At 42.8% G+C, this 17,117-nt stretch overlaps 1 protein-coding gene and 1 long non-coding RNA gene across 2 annotated transcripts in view; one reads left to right on the forward strand and one right to left on the reverse strand.

The window, feature by feature from the left end:
- LHFPL2 (LHFPL tetraspan subfamily member 2) overlaps positions 1 to 15,913 on the reverse strand; it is a 105,407-nt gene extending 89,494 nt beyond the window's left edge. The window contains exon 1 of the mRNA XM_081929449.1: positions 15,841 to 15,913. The gene's annotated coding sequence lies outside the window, so the exon portion shown is untranslated. The remainder of the gene's footprint in view (positions 1 to 15,840) is intronic.
- The window catches only part of LOC309379919, a 281,744-nt gene that overhangs the window by 173,929 nt on the left and 90,698 nt on the right, over positions 1 to 17,117 (forward strand). The window lies entirely within an intron of this gene.

The following is a 17,117-nucleotide window of genomic DNA, read 5'->3' on the forward strand; positions in this document are numbered from 1 at the left end:
TCAGCAAGCATTTGCAGTTCTAGCACCAGAGAACAGAAGCAGCACCCATGATCACACAGGTATTTTTATGCACTCTTTACCAAATTAAATAACAATAAAACCACATAATAATTTTAGTTTCCTGAAAACTGTACCTGACATAAAAAAGAAAGGTTTAATCAAGATGGCATTAGATAAAAAGGGGTGACAAACATAGCATCACATTGCATCTTGAGTGAAACTTCATAGGCATTTAAAATTCAAAACTTATACGAAGTACTCCTGATGAATTTACACAGATATAAAAGAGCAAATTTTAACCGAAATTGATCAAAATTTAAGAGCAGACTATACATTTTCAAATATTCAATGATACAATGTGCTAATAAGTACAAAGAAAAATAATTTTAGCAGAATTTAGGAATAAAATCAGATGTCTTTAAGCATAGTAGGAATCAGAAAAGGTCCTGTTATTAGAATAAAGAAATCAGGCTCTTCGCAGCATATGTAACCTACAAATGACCGCATTTTAACAGCTCCCTCTCTCATGAGGACCAGATAAAATCTCTCCATAGCTTCTTAATTGGTAAAATATTTAAACGGTCTGGAAAAAAAAGTCACTGGAAACTCTCTGGCATGGAGTTTAATCATTAACATTTGCAGACTCCGGCACTTAATTTTTAAACATTTTTAAGTCAGTGGTGCTTCTTCCTACTGGCAGTTTCTTTTTGAGAAATATTCTACAAAATGCACCAACTACTTCCCCACCCCCACAAAAAACACACACACAAATCTGAACTTCAATTCAACTGGGGAGGATGTAATTATCATTGAGAGACAGGTTTTTTGTTTTTTAGACGTTCCTTAAGAGGTCAAATGGTGATTGAAATTGTCACCAATGAGGTATTGTAGATTCTACTGACAGTAATCAAGCAATTATTTTCAAAGGGCAGGCTGCATATGAGCTTAGAACTGAACCACCATTACCTATTTTTTCCTTTGGGTTTGTTTTAAGAGGTATGCCTGACCAAATGGTGAACTTGTGAAGTATTAAGAAAGCAGAAATAATACAACTGGTGTGAGGAAAGGTGTGGGGTGGTAGCACCAAACTGTCTCCATTTGGTCACTAAGACTCGTTGCTCCACATCTAAGGCATCCATGAGGAGAGGAGACATATTGTGATGCCCCACCACGACCCAAGCTGAGGCCAATTGCAGTTTGGTTCTTACTTTTCCAGAATTGACACCTTCAGTGACATTCCATTTGGTCATTATAATGATCATGCAAGAACTGGTACTTGCATTTGCTTATTTTCCTTTTTCACCTCCTTTCAGATCTATCAGACAGTAAGCGGAGCAGAGCCTAGGTTGGGAGTAGACCTAGAGAGAACTCCACAGGGAGGGGCTCATTTGCAACACTTGGCCCCTACCTGGTCCACTTTCCCAGCCAGCAAGAGTGTTTGCCTATAGCAGTCTGATGCAATCCACTGTATTGGTGTGATTGATGCCTGGCCACGTTAACATAAAAATCTAACTTTATATTTTTTTTTACTTTCTAGAATGGGAAAACATATCCACTACCATAGACCTATACTTTTTCCACCCACAGATTATAAAATGGAATAGTACCTTCAAAAACCCAGTACAGTGGTACCTCTGGTTATGAACACTTCTGGTTATGAACGCTTCAGGTTACGAGCTCTGCTAATGCAGAAGTAGCCGCTCCTGGTTGCGAACTTTGCCCCAGGATGTGAACGGAAATCGCGCGCCGGAGATCCCATTAGCAAAAGCGTGCCTCAGGATAAGAACGGTTTCAGCTTAAGAGCAGACCTCCGGAACAAATTAAGTTCATAACCAGAGGTACCACTATAATTCCAAATTTTGCTCCTTTAGAGCTAATATTTCTTCATGATTTCCCAATGAGTGGAGAAACAGTATACTTGTTTAATAGGGTAACTTGATGTTTAAAATGCCCTCTACAAAGAAAACACCTCATTTCAGAAAGATCATCATTACATACAATAAAGCTGAGCATCAAACACAGCAGCTAATGAGCCCAATGAGATTGCTTCTACTGACTCATAATATGTTTTAACTGGTAAACTGAAATATCACAGAGAACAGTGAGCTCGCATTTCTTAAAATGGTATTTGTGAGGAAACATAGCTCAGTTTTTTTAGTGAAGATGAACAACGAAAGTTTCAAACTGTTAGGATAACAGACTTCTGAGTCAGGGAGCTGTACCAAGAGACATGCATTTCCAGGTCAAAGGATGAGTGAGGGAGCATAAATCTGACATTCGTTTTATTTTGAATTGATGACAGGTATTCATAGATGTCAGTAAACATTAGAACAGAAAAGTTAGAAGTTTCTACCCTGAAGTTACATTTGAGTAGATTCATGCTTTCAGAAAGGTATTTTTACATTAAAATGCTTGGACTTGGGAACTAAGAGAAATAAACACTGGATATTTAATTAAATCCAAGGATGAAATCAGTTAAACAAATTATTTGGAACCACAAAGATGAGCCTGTTGTAGAGAAGGCTTGTGTATGTTACAGAGTCTGATATGTTCAACATTTGGTGAATGTCAACCATTATGTCAATATTTACAGTTCTAGACCAATTTTCTAAGTCTCTGAAAACTCAGGGTTATACTAAACTAGTGAATGATGACAGCCACTTGTGTATTTCTGAGAAGTGTGTCATATTCAGACAAATCCAAAATGAAGCAGTGAAGGGTATCTGAGAAGAAGTGCCACAGATATGTGCAGAGGTTTTGGAATGTTTATGAACCGTATTCTTCAACCACAGAATCTTCCTTTATGATCTATTATGCAGTATACTCTTTTTACAGCTCTATTCATTTTAGACTTGCATATAACATACCCTACATTGCAGAGGGTTGGACTAGATGACATGTGGGATCCCTTCCAACCCTACAATTCTATGATTCTATACGGAGACACAGAAATACTGTTTTTCTAAAACTGTCAGAATGCTTGGAAAATGCAGCCTAACATTCTAAAATATTTTAAAGAATATTGGGCAATCTATGTTAAAATCTAGTTGATGAACCACAAAATCTAGTACAATACTGTATTGTAGTTCAACAGCAATGTTTAAAAGTACAGGATAGTACTCCTTTCGACATCATAGTGATTCATCACATCCAAAGGTGTCTGACAATACAATCTATACACATCTACTCAGAAATAACTGCCACCAAGTTCAATGAGGCTTACTTCCAAGTAAGTGGGAACACAATTGCAGCCCAAAGCAATGATTCTACAGAAGCAGCTGTAACAGATTTGACAAAAGCATGCTGAGGCAGATCCCACTACTGTATAACTCTATACTCTAAAACTACCACAGGTTAACTTGTGGGGTTTTGTGTGAGGTAAAATTTTGATATTTGGATACTCAGGCAAAAGTTGAGCAAATACGAAAGATTCATTTGACAGAACAAAGTTGGTAAAACAAATGATGTGTCAAGAGATAGATATTTTAGGAAACAGGTAACTAATAATTATATTAAATCCAGTGGTTGCTACAGGCTTCTAACATGGTAGTAAACACACAGCTTCTTGTAAACTTCAGTTGCTTGTTTAGTTATTACTCTTCAGTTAGATGTTACAGGACTAAATGCTTAGCTTATTTTGAGTTATTACTTCAGTTTCTTAAACTTAAGTATTAAGCTGTAACACCTCAATAACTAATACTTTGGTTCTCAAACAAGGTGGTACTTTCTGGCAGTTTCCCCACCTTCTAACAGTCACACCCAAGGTACTTCTAGCAGTGTAACGGAACCAGATCACCACACCCCCTCTTAACTGGTTTCAGATTCTTCTCTTGCTAGATCACTGGCTCCTCACAGCTCTGCTTCTCCCTCCTAGAGGCGGGAGAAAGGTTGTTTTCTGCTGCTCCAGAGAAGCGGACACGGAGCAATGGATCCAAACTACAAGAAAGAAGATTCCACCTAAACATTAGGAAGAACTTCCTGACAGTAAGAGCTGTTCGACAGTGGAATTTGCTGCCAAGGAGTGTGGTGGAGTCTCCTTCTTTGGAGGTCTTTAAGCAGAGGCTTGACAACCATATGTCAGGAGTGCTCTGATGGTGTTTCCTGCTTGGCAGGGGGTTGGACTCGATAGCCCTTGTGGTCTCTTCCAACTCTATGATTCTATGATGCTATGATTCCTTGCTCAAACTCAGCCCTCCAGTTGACCCCTGCCTGAATACTCTCACAAGGCACTACACCGTCTCTGCATCCAAGCTCAGAGACTCCTTTCTCTAGCTGTAGATATTTTCCTCAAAGTAGATGTTACACACAGAACCAACTCATTCAGCACTCTCCCTCCAGCTCTCTCTCAAACCACCTTAAAACCATCCGAATACTCTCTCAGAAACTGCTCCTTTTTATTTTCCCTCCCAAAGTGCTGTCTCCACCCACACACCCTCTACCTAGCTGTCTTGGTAGCCCATCAAGGAGAGAGGCTCCAGCACATTGGTGGAATTATGAGGCATTGCATCAATGGACTCTAGTCTAGCTCAGCTGTCCGTCACACATGCACCAACAGAATGGTTCCATTCAAATTCATCCAGCCATCATCATTAGTTTCCAAATACCTTTCCTTATCCATTGTCTCCAGTGAACACTCACTCCCCATTGGATTAATTATGCTTTATGCCCAATTTAACAGGATCGCAGGAAACTAAAGAGCTGGTGGCAAAAGTCAAAACCCAGATTCACTAGGCATGTCACAGCAAGAATGAACTCTAGACACAGAACATTACAGCAACTGGTGCATTTGCAATGTACATTGAGAGTGGAATGGGATTATTTTTTACAGGTGAAAAGGAAGCAGTGGTGACAGTGAAAGAAAAAATTGTAATTAATTGCCCATAAAAAATATCCACACAGGGTACATCTCTCTCTCTATATATATATATTTATATATATAAGTTGTTTATCTTTCACTTGCTTGGTAAACACTATTGCAGTGTTTTGATGGAATCACTTGTGTGCAAATTAAATAAGTATTCTTACATGCAAATTAAATAAAAAACAAAAAAGTATACTAGAATAAAAATACAGTAGGAGTTACCTAAATACTTGTAAACTTGGTTATCTGAAATTATTTTTTGCTGTTAAAAACCCTTATTATAAAGAAACCCGAGGGAATAATCATATTTTATATATTTCCAGTGCCAAAATATGTGTCCAAGAACTTCTTAATAATTTAAGGGAGCTACTGCCATCTTCAGGAAATTCTATATGAAATTAACAGCAAATTATTAACTGTTTAAAATTCTGGATGTAGAATTAGTATATGCTACCATGGGAAAAGTGCAAAATGTTTAAATGTTGTTTTCATCTATTTTGTAGATATCCCAGAACATTGCTTATGAATCATGCTTAAATGGAAGTAAGTAGTTTTCTCATCCACTTTTCATTGTCTTTCACCAGGACAAATTAATGGCTGTGATCACACCCAACCCTCAGGGCATGGTTCATTTAACCCTGTTATGGTTTTGAATATCTGAACCTTCTGTGGCGATCACACAGGGTCCCTTGACGTTTCACTGTCTATCGATCCCTGTACCACCACTTTATTTTTCACTGTCACCACCCAGGCCCTACCTAGTACAATATTGAGTCCAGTCAGGGTTAAACTGGAACATAAACTTCTGTTTATTTATTGCAGTTTAACAAGCGTGTGGTTTCATAAATGGTATCGGTCAATTACATTCATGGGGGGCCTATCCAGACCTCTAACTTCCGCTACCTGCTCTCACTCACTAAACCACCTCTCAGATATTTACTTGTCTTCCTAGCCCCTAACTGTCCCTGGCTCAGCTTATTTTGCTACACTAACCCAACCTACCCACAAACTCTATCCCAATTCACTCCCACTCCAACCAACCACCCAACTCCCAACAAACTCTTCAATGAACTCTCCCCTTTGCCCCTCCCAGAGCTGGTTTTATAACCCCTCTGACTCCACTCCCCTGGGTCCTGATTGGGTAACCTGTTTAACTATTTCACCTCCAGCACTCTCATATGTTAACATCACACCTGCCCCAGGGAACGAATCATTTTTATTTTTGGGCAACTAATCACAAATTGAAACTATGGTTGGTTGCTTGCTTACAAATCTTAGCTTGTTTTAAAAGTAATATGTCATTATATCCAATCCCAGAACTCCTGTTTAATTTTGGTTTGTATCAGCACCCCAACCACTTTATAGCACAGAGGTATAAGACAAAAGCACCTGGAAAATGGAAGCATGGCTAAACAACTATTGGTGATGTTTTTGTATAGATGGAAGTAATTTCTTCACATTCTGACTGACAACAGAGGAAAATGTGCTGTTTTTTAAAATGTTTTTATGTATACTCTTTCTTTTTCTTATTTAACTCACTAAAATAAATCTCAAAATGTAACAAAAAAACCCAAACAAACCAAAAACAAGAGACTTGCTCCACCACCCAACTCTTCCATGGGAAGTCCTTCTTCTCAAGCTACCTCACCTAGTTTCACAACTGTTTTATAGGGAGAAGACATTTAAAGGAGCCTCTCTGCTACCTTATGAAAAATTCCGCAGGGTGGAATTTTGAAAGCATAACTAACTTAACTTTTAGCTAGCTACTCTGATTGTTATACTTGCTTATTGACGTTTCATATTTAAGTTATTCTCCCTGGTCTACTGTTGGGAAATTTTAACCTGTGAGTGCAAGACACTTCACTTAACAGTGCAACAATGAGTGGGAGAGCTATCCTGTTGATTCCACAAATTCAACATTTTGGTCAGCAAATAACTTGTTTTTTTCAAAAACTGAACAGAAATCATGCTCTGGCGGTGCGGTGGCAGCAGGAGGCCCCATTAGCTAAAGTGGTGCTTCAGGTTAAGAACAGTTTCAGGTTAAGTACGGACCTCCGGAACGAATTAAGTACTTAACCCGAGGTACCACTGTAAATAGTAAGAAGGGGGTCATTTTAGGTAAGTAGTAAGCCTTCAATAAGGGAGAAAATCAAAGATGCAATCACATCATGATGACAATGATCATGGCTCAACACAATACTATTTTCATGATCTAATTTAGCTGTCTTTGGGATTTCTAAAAAGAAAACATTGTAATTTTCAGCAGACATTGACTAACATGAGCTTAAAACTACAAAGAAAACAAATTGAAGGCTTTTGGCTCAGTAAATCCGAAAATGTGTGTATATCTCTGAGTAAATCACTAGCTCTTCAGAGGCATCTTTGCAATTTCTGCAACTTAGATATACAAAAAGAAAAGGCATTTCTTTAGCACAATGTATTGCATCAACTTGCATTGATCAACAGGAAGTTAGCACTTGTTCCAACTTGGAACTCACAAAAGCTCTCAGAATTCTCTTCTGAAGAAACTATGTAAGAATTCACTTTTTCAGTAACAGAAGGTTTGTAGATCATTCCACATGGTGAATCTGTATTGCAGTTTTATGAAACATAATTCAACCTATGATGCACAACACCTGTAAAAGTGCTTGACCCAGCCCTCCAATATGAGCAAAACCACCATAACAATGTGTCTCCTATTCTCAATAACCCACAGAGCATGACAATCAATGGTATCAAAATAATATGAGTCTCACTCCTCTTGCCTCTCTTCATTAAAGAAGGTAAGCAATCAATGCATCCAATATTGTTTTAGTGTCAAACCCTAGCCTGGAGCCAGACTGAAATGGGTAAAGGTAAAGGTAAAGGTACCCCTGCCCGTACAGGCCAGTCTTGACAGACTCTGGGGTTGTGCGCCCATCTCACTTAAGAGGCCAGGGGCCAGCGCTGTCCGGAGACACTTCCGGGTCACGTGGCCAGCGTGACAAAGCTGCATCTGGCGAGCCAGCGCAGCACACGGAATGCCGTTTACCTTCCCGCTAGTAAGCGGTCCCTATTTATCTACTTGCACCCGGGGGTGCTTCCGAACTGCTAGGTTGGCAGGCGCTGGGACCGAGCAGCGGGAGCGCACCCCGCCGCAGGGATTCGAACTGCCGACCTTTTGATCGGCAAGTCCTAGGCGCTGAGGCTTTAACCCACAGCGCCACCTGCGTCCTGAATTGGGTCCTGAAATGGGTACAGACAATCAATTCTCAAGGTATTCATCCCAAAAGGTGTATTTGCAAATAGGTAACGGTTGTTGCATTCTACAGAGTCAAGTAAGTGTTTCTTCAGGATTGGGCTCACCGCTGCCTCCTTCAGAACGGCCTGAACCATTTTCTCTCTTAAAGAGGCATTGGTCACATCCTGGACTTACCTAATTATTTCACTTCAGCTTGACAAAAGTTGCCAAGATAGGAAAGGCTCAAGAATATTGGTGGTAAGCTGAACCTCTCCTAAAACCTCATCCACATTCTCAGGCTGAAATTAATTCCATCTAGCCTAAACTGTTCTCAGAAACCAGGCTAGATTATTCTCTCCAGAGGAGCTGTAACAATGATGGATTCATCTTCACAATGGAGCAACTAGAAGACCACTGTTTTCTGGCGAGGTATAACTTGTCAAATCAAATCCCTTTATTGGCATCACAGTATAAAACTTTTCAGGTCACTGGGACAATTAAAAGGACAAGAGTGAAGATGTTGAGGACATAAGGTCACACTGTGATCGTGTGCACTTAGATATTTTGCTTCGCCCTGTCAGTTCCCTGAAAGGATGGTTTGTTGGGAGCCTTTTTGGATAAAATTGTGGCTAATAAGGAAGCTTCTAAAGCAGTGATATCTTTGTCCTGATCTGCCAGGAGAAACCTCATTTGACTTCTTCTCAGAGTTTTAGGCCAGAGGTCCAACATTTTGCTCAGCATCAGTTGGTGAGGTCTACTGTGTAGAGAGCAATCTAAGAGAATGTGGTCCATTGAATCAGGTACTTCTTGGTTGCAGGCACACAGACAGGCTTGATATGAGGTATATGAGAATCTACCTTTGGTCACTGCAGAAGGGAAAGCATTTAATCTTGCGAGCATAAAGGCTCTTCAGTGGGAAGGGAGTAGTAGATCCTTTAGATATTTGGCACAGATTCTGTAGGGTGTTGTAATACCTAAGGCCTCAGGAGAACAGGATCTCAGACTATGAGGTAACAAGCGCTGTCTTTTGTGGTCGTAATGTAGTCTGGGACTACAACAAAATTTTGGTTATTGGACCTATCTTGAAGGAATTGCATTTTCTCAGTCATATAGGAAGACTATGCTAGTTCCTAAAAATGGTCATTCTGAACACTGGCTGTACAACTGCAACAGTTCGCTGGTGGCTGCATCCCATGCTTCCTCTTACCTTGTTCCTTAAGCTTGGAGCTGCTTATATCTGTTTTCTGCATAGAAACAATCTTAAGTGCCATGAAAATGAAACATGGGGAAGTACATCACATAGCTTTTTCCAAGAGCCAAACATGTAGATCAAAGCTCTAGAAGTGGATCCAGATGTCATGGATCTTCTTTCAACAATGTTATAGTGTCTAAAAATGCTTTCAGTCAGGCTGGCAGATTGCCTGTGTAACTTCCACAGAGCTCCTGGTAGCCATATCCCAAGCTTTTTATTCATGCTCCAGTCTTGGTTTTGGCTAGTAATTTTGTTCTGTAATTGGGGAGCATAGAACCAGGGTAGAAGAACACTGTGAATTTGTTCAGGTGCTGCAATTTGGCATGTACGCTATCCTGGAGCCAATTGCCCTGGCTGGGTTCAGAATTTCTCACTAAATGCCACCAACTGGTCTTATGTGGATCTGACCTAGACCATATCCATACCACAAGCATTAGTTTCTTCATTCTCAAGGGCTTGAAAAACTTGGTTCCCAAGGGATACTTTGGTGCAGATGCAAGCTCCCAATTTGCCAGTGAATTAGCTACTTACAGCTACATGGAGAATGTTCATGTCTTCTAGAAACAAATGAGATTCAGTTTCTTGCCACTAGGTTTTATTGGCTACCAAGAACATTAACTCTTGACTGACTGCACTTCTTATGTATATTAGATGGTTGTCTTATCTGTGCAACAGTGCACAGGAAAGTACATTGCTATGGTATCATTTTTTAATTGTGACTTTTCAAGTTCTGGCTTTTTCTTTGCATGCCATATTTCTTTTATTCCTGAGTCCTGTCTTGGTTTCCAATAAATCTTCACATGTGTTTCTTCAATGGATGAATCTCTTTCTAAGTTAACCACTACCTTGATCCAAACTCCATGTCCTTTTTTGGACCTCATGTTTGCAGACATTCCTCTTCACCTGTTTTTATTTATTTACATTTACACTCCGCCTTTCTTCCATCATGGAAGCAAGGTGGTGTACGTGTGGTTCTCCAATTGTCACCCTCTCAAGCAATGACTACACCCCAAGCTGCTTAGCTTCAGCAAGGTAGTGGCTCCATGTACCTTCAAACCACGTCCTAGGACCTGGATGTGAATGTCAATCCCTGCCAGTGGTTTCTGCATCTGTTGTGTTCAAAACGTTCTAGAGTCTTTGACTATGAGGATCGCTACGAGTCTCAATAAAGCAAGCACCAAGCAGGTTCCAGCCATTCATCACAAACAGTCTATTTTGTGCAACTGTGTCAAGAAAATAATGAGAATTTGGCACAAGAATAAAGCAGTACACCCTTCAAGCGGCCCAAAAAGGATAAAAGGAAGTAAATACAGAGTCAATAATATCTCACACTTATCTCCACCTTCTGGCCATATGCAACTGGAGGAAGACACAGATAATAAAAGCATGTGTTTTACAATTCACTTCCCCATAAAACTGAGAGGCTGTTTCCCCCTGCTTGCTCTTCCAAAAGCCTCTTGGTTTGTTTCTAGATAGGTATGACATACCAAGTCTTATATGCTAGCATACCCCTTAATGAATTAACCAAAAGGAAAATTCATATGCATTGAGTGATACTGCAAGAAGTGGCACGGCTGTTAAGGAATGGGTCACCCACAGCTGTCTACTTAAGGCTGAATGAAACCAGTTCTGTTAATTTACAGAAGGCATGGCTATGATTACATTAAGGCATATTCACCAGATCAACATACAAAGTAACCATTTCAGCTACATTTCAGGCTAGAAAAAGGTTTTCACTACACCTGTCCTAATTATGGCCACAATGAAAAACTGGGATAAACTGCAGTAAACTTCCGAATAGGCCATTTTTGTTAAGATGTTACAATATAATTGCTGTTGAAAGTCAAAATTAAAGTTAAAATGAACTATACTTATTTGAGGCTCATCAATGTTAAAGATGTAACTTACACCTGTAATTCATTCCTGGGACATTTTGTGTTGTGAAATGAAAAGATGCAATAAGTAAATATGAAAGGAGTGTTCAATAAATATACATCTTCCTCTGTATACATATTGCCTCCTGTGTTGTAGCTGGAATTTCACACATCAATGAATATTAATAATGCTATGAATGTTAATAATTAATGTTTGTAATGCTACACACAGTCGCCCTTCAACTGAACTTTGATAAAGTTTTCCTGTTTTTCTGGATTTATCTCCAACAGTGACAAAGGATTACTAGAAATCATGGCACTTCCTACCAAACAAAGATTATATCCTCATGGGAAGCTGTTCTGCTCTTGAAGCATTTTTGTGCCTAGTGAAAATTGTGACATTACACCTTGAAGGCAGGCAAAGATGAAATATGCAGGGGAAACAAATGCCCTAATTGTGACTTGGGTCATTGCATTAAGTTGGTTCATAATCCTCATGGATGTGTGTATATCACAGTTCCTTACTAGCAGGGCTTTTTTTCAGCCAGAACTTACCCAAGGTGCCAGTTCCAGCACCTCTCAGGTGGGCGCCATTACCATTATATGAGAACAAGGGAGACGTTCGTGGTGGTTTCCAGCATCTCTTTTTCTAGAAAAATAGCACTGCTTACTAGCGCAGAATAGGGAGTACCCCATCCACTTTTGACTGAGGTCCCATCCAAGGCTGGCCCAAGGCATTTTGTTGCCTGAAGCAAATGGTGAGAAGTCACCTCCTTCCAGTCCCATCTATCCCTGTCCCCTACAAGTTTGAAGCCCCACCTCCACCAATATTACTCCTAAGAAAATGAAAATGATTATCCCTACTTTAACTCATGCTACTATAAAAACATGAATGAAAAGTGTGCAGGCAAATGCCTATTGAAATCTCAGAAGCCAGAGAGGGTGACTTCAGGGGTGGAAGAAGGGGGTGCGGTGGGTGTGGACCACCCCAGGTGTCACCACTGAGGGGGGTGACAAAATGCCGGGCGGCGCTCAATGCAGGGCCTGCAGCGCACCTGAGCCACTCATCTCTCCTGGGAGAGATGCGGTGGTTTGGGTGTGTGCAGCCTCCGCGCTGTCCAAACAGTCCACCCGCTGCCTCCCCTCCAACTGTAGGGCGGCTGAGTGGGAGGAGGCAGGCAGACTCCAGAGGCCCCACGGTGCACCCCGCTCTCGCCCCTATGGGCGGCTCCTCCATCGCTGGGTGACTTAAACAGTAGTTGTGAATATCACTTTAGAGCTCTACATTGACCACCCACATTGAGCAAAATCAAAGCAAATTGTGCAAAATGGCAAATGCTGGAGAATTATGCAAAATAAGAAAAATGTGTACATTTCCCCAATGTTTATTATTTAAAAGGACACATTAGGTAGGTAGGTAGGTAGGTAGGTAGGTAGGTAGGTAGGTAGATGAATACTTTGGCATCAGTGCACAACATTTATGCCTTACTGTGCAGACTCACAAGGTGCTAGCAGAAGAGTAGCTCAAAGCATGTGTGCCTTGTGAGGATCAGGTGTTTTTTTAATGCAAATTGAAAAGAGGAACTGCACAGGTAGAAAGAGCAGCCAAGAATGCTACCACTTCCCATTGTCTGGTACAAACCACAGAATTCCATTCCAAAATAAAAATAAGGCAAAAAGCAGTATGGCTTGTCTGTTGGCCCTTTTTTTAATCACAGGAGCACATAGCCATAAGGGAACCAGAACAAAACCTGTGTTTTCATTATAGCAAAGGAAATTTCATCAAACTTTTAACATCTCTGCAAAACAAGCTACACCTACCAAATCCCCTCTTATGGACATATGCTATACTGGAGCTCTGTCCTCCTTTACGTGTATTCAACCTGTGGAACTCTTCAGTCCAGAAGACAGCTTCAACATTTGTAAAAGGGGATTTCCCCACTAGTGTGTGCATGTAAATGAGAGGTAGCAAACACGGTGCCCTCCAGATGTTGATGGACTACAACCAGGGTCAGCCAAAGACATTCTGACACCTGAGGTGGACTGCAAAATGTGTCAAGGAAGAAGGGATGAGGAAAGATCTATGTCAGGAACAAGGGGATGGGGCAGAGTGTTTGTACCAGGAACTGTTACCCTGGTAGATCATGCCATCTGAGGCAGTTGCCTCACCTTGACTCATGGGTGGGCCGGCCCTGACTACAATGCTCATCAGCCACAGCCAACATGGTCAGGGGTAATGGGAGCTGTAGTCTAGCAACATCTGGAGAACACTACAGTGGCTACCCCTGATGCAGATGTGCAAACATACACAAGCACATAATAGTAGTGTTAACAGTCCATTCTACACACAAATACAAAAAGATATGGAGTAAATTTGCTTACTCCTCCTCCTGACCCAATCAGCGAGTAACACAAACATTAGTTGAAAAGTGTCTTGAGAAGTTGCCAACTCCCTGGCAACTTTCCTAAGTAGGTATAAGAGCTATGACATTGGATCAATGTTGATGCTTGTAAGAGAACACTTTAATGCCAATGTTTTACTTGATATTAGTCCAATTTCCTCCACTGGGGATTAAAATGTATGCTATGTCAAACAGCTCTTCCTAAAATTTCTCTGTGCAACAATGTTATTTATTCTACCCTTTTCCTTCCCAACATTACTAGCCTGTTAAAAAAGTCTACAAAACAAAAACAGCCACAATAATAGTAAGCAATAAAAAGTTACTAATAAGCATCATCCATCACTACATTTCTTGAAGTGATTAGATTTCATGTTTGTTTATTTGTTTTTAACTCCACATAACAACAGACCACTGTACAACTTTAATAAAATCCCCAATAAACCAGGTCTACTCCATTCAATGCATGTTGCTTTGGTACACAAAAGCTGAATGCAGAGCCAATGAGCAGGTGAAGGACTGCATCCTTCACATGGCATTGGATTGCAATCAAACCCACACTTAAGCCTGCAACCCAATGCACTTACTCCCAAGTAAGAGTGCATTGCATTGCTTACTTAGTGTGTATTAGACTGCATCCTTCAGTCTTAATTTGACAGGACTTATTTTGAGTAAGCAGGCACTGACTCAGAATTCAAAAGAAAAATAAAACTGCAGAAGATGAAACAGATAAAAGTATTGCTCATTTTGCAGTTCTCTGATTTGTCTTGTGTACTACACTGCTTTCCTAAAACCAGGTTTCTAAGCCAACACTCTTCCTGAAATAATTACACATTTTATTAGACTTCTATGCAAATAGTTACTGCACTTTCCTTACACTAGTAATAACTATACCACAAAACAGGAGATTGATGGGAAGCAACTAATCCAAATGTTAACAATGTAATTCAAGAGGCTCCATACCTTTATGCAAGCAAGTTAAATTAGTGGAACCACCATCTGACCTGTGTTTGTTTTGCACGTCGCCATCATAACAGTTCCCATAAAAATGCAACAGGAACAAGAGAATCAGTTTGGAGAAGCACAGCTACTTGTAAAAATCCCCCTCCCATTATGATATATGCAGGCAAGAGAGCCGAAAAGAATGCAAGAGTTCTCTCGCACACACATAGGGTGATCAGTATTGCAGAAAGCGCTTCACTCCCAACAAGGGGTGCATGTGAGAAAAGCTAACGGCTCCCTCCCAGCGACCCAACCATTAAGGGTCTCTGGAACGAACAATGCATTCACTCCGGCTTTCATTTTCCACACTGGAAAGCCACAGCAGGCGGCAGAGCAATAAAACGACTGGCAGATTTATCTGCCTGCTTGGTCGGCTGCGGAGACAGATGGGAGGGAAAGGGGCTTCGGCGGCAGCAGCAGCAACAAACCCGGAGTGTTCCAGTGCAGTCAGGGCGCAGTCTCGAGGTTTGCTCCAGGCTCCGCAGCTCAGCTACAAGGCCGTAGATGTAGCATCTGCAAAGTTTTGTGCTCTCTGGGTTCTTCTCCCACAGTAGTGATCTGACCAGTTCCAGTGCTAGAGGCTAAAGTGGATTTGGCGCTGTGTGTGTTTAGACGCGCACGTTCCCCTCGTGGTAGACAGAAACCCTTTTGATCGCCCGCTGCTAAACCTGTTTGTGGGATCCCAGCTTTTCTCTGCAGCTGTTTCCAGGACGCTCCTCCAGCAGATCCTCACTGCCTTTTTTTCTCCCACACCCACACGGTCAGACACCGAAATAACCCGGAAGGCTGCTGGGATTTGGAACGAAGAAGCTGGAAGTTTGAAGACTGCCAGCCGAAGCGTACTTACTTTAAAGCAAAACCCACCGAAATCACTGGAATGGGCTCCCCCAGTTTTGTTTCGCTAAAGGGTCGTTCTCGCCTGAGCCACTGGCCAGCAAGGCGCGCGCAAACACGCCAAGGCACACTCTTTTCCACACTCAGTTTTCAGGCACGTAGGAAGAGCGGAGCTCCCCCCCCCCCCCTGGCGAGACACGGTCGTCGTGACCCCCCCCCCGCGCCCCTTTATTTTCCTCACATCCAAAGTTGATAAGCACATGGAGGGAAGTTTGCTCCGCAAAAGCCTCCACCATTCCCAGTGCCTCCCTGGCCGGCCAGCCTCTCTCCCTCTCTCCCCCCGCGCAAATCCAATGAATGGAAAGGAAATCCCCTCACGGTCTTCCCCTCGGACTTACCCGACGTCCAAGGGTGCAACTTCGCCGCAGCCGCCTCGCGGGTTTCCCCCGGCTGGTAAATCCCCGGTGCCCGCGCTTGGCGTCTCCGCCACCTCAGCCTCTCTCCGGCCACCTCAGCGCGGGCGTCCCCCTCCGTCCTCCCTCCCCTCCGCAGGCCTCAGCGCGGCCAGTCCAGGAGGAGCGGAGGGACCTCGCCTGCTCGGCAGCTTCCCGCGGGAGGGAAGAAGGAGCGGTGTGGAGCGAGGCTGCCTCCTCGCTCGGTCCTGCCCTGGACCAGCCCACTCGGCACGGCCGTCCCCCACCAACGTCTGCCTTCCTCTTCTCTCTCCTCCCAAAGCCCATGGATTAAAAGGGGGGACGAGGCCGGCGGCGGCGGAGGAGGAAGGGAGAGTGTTGGAGAGCGATTGGGGCGCCCTGAGGAGAAGCCGCCAGCGATGGCGAGACGAGGACTGTCCCTCACCAAAGGGGAAAGGAGGGAGGTCTGGGAGGGAAGGGCGGGATGTGGGGCCCAAGTCAACGTAACGTATGGGGTCGAGGGACAAAAAGGAGGAGCACACGGGGGACAAGTGTCAAGGTAGTTTTCCTCTGTTGGATGGGAATATTATATTCATGTACACACATTCACACATTTTGGCGCACAGCAAGAGAGCCGGCAAGAATTGCGGAGCTCGAAGAAGACCCGAGGGGATAGCGGTGGGGGCGCCCCATGACTTCTTGTCGTGGGGTCAGGGAGCGAGGTTCCTGAGGTAAAATGTGAGGCTTTGTGGGGGGGGGGGGAGAGTGGGCGCAAGTTTGAAGTCTGAGGGGTGATACGCGCAGCTTCCCTTCTCCCCGAGACATGGAAGTGTTCCTTTCATCTGTTTGTCACGACGTTGTAAAAAAGGAAAACGAGGATGGAAAACCTTTCAAGGGAAAAATATACACATGCCTGCTGTCTGTACAGATGTGTGTGTGTGTGGTGTACAGTAAGAGGCAAAAACGATAGGAGTGCGTGAGGTAATAGGGAAGGTACTCTTTCTGAGGGAGATTTCTTCAGGTGGTGTAAAAAGATCAGGGGGCAGGATAAGGGCAGATGTAAAGCATCGAGGTCTCTGCGGGAATACACGTGTGAAATGCCTTCCCACGTGAAAGCGGAACAGCCCATCCGAGGAGAGACCGCGCCAGGCTCCTGACTCGGAGCGGCGAAGCGCAGGGTTTGGTCAGCAGCGAGGCTGCCCCGCGCTGCGAGCCAAGGCAGAGCGTCCCAAGAGGCGGGGGACGAGGTCAGCGGCTGTGTG

Source organism: Podarcis melisellensis, assembly GCF_964234715.1.
Source record: "Podarcis melisellensis genome assembly, chromosome: 11".
Lineage (NCBI taxonomy): Eukaryota > Metazoa > Chordata > Lepidosauria > Squamata > Lacertidae > Podarcis > Podarcis melisellensis.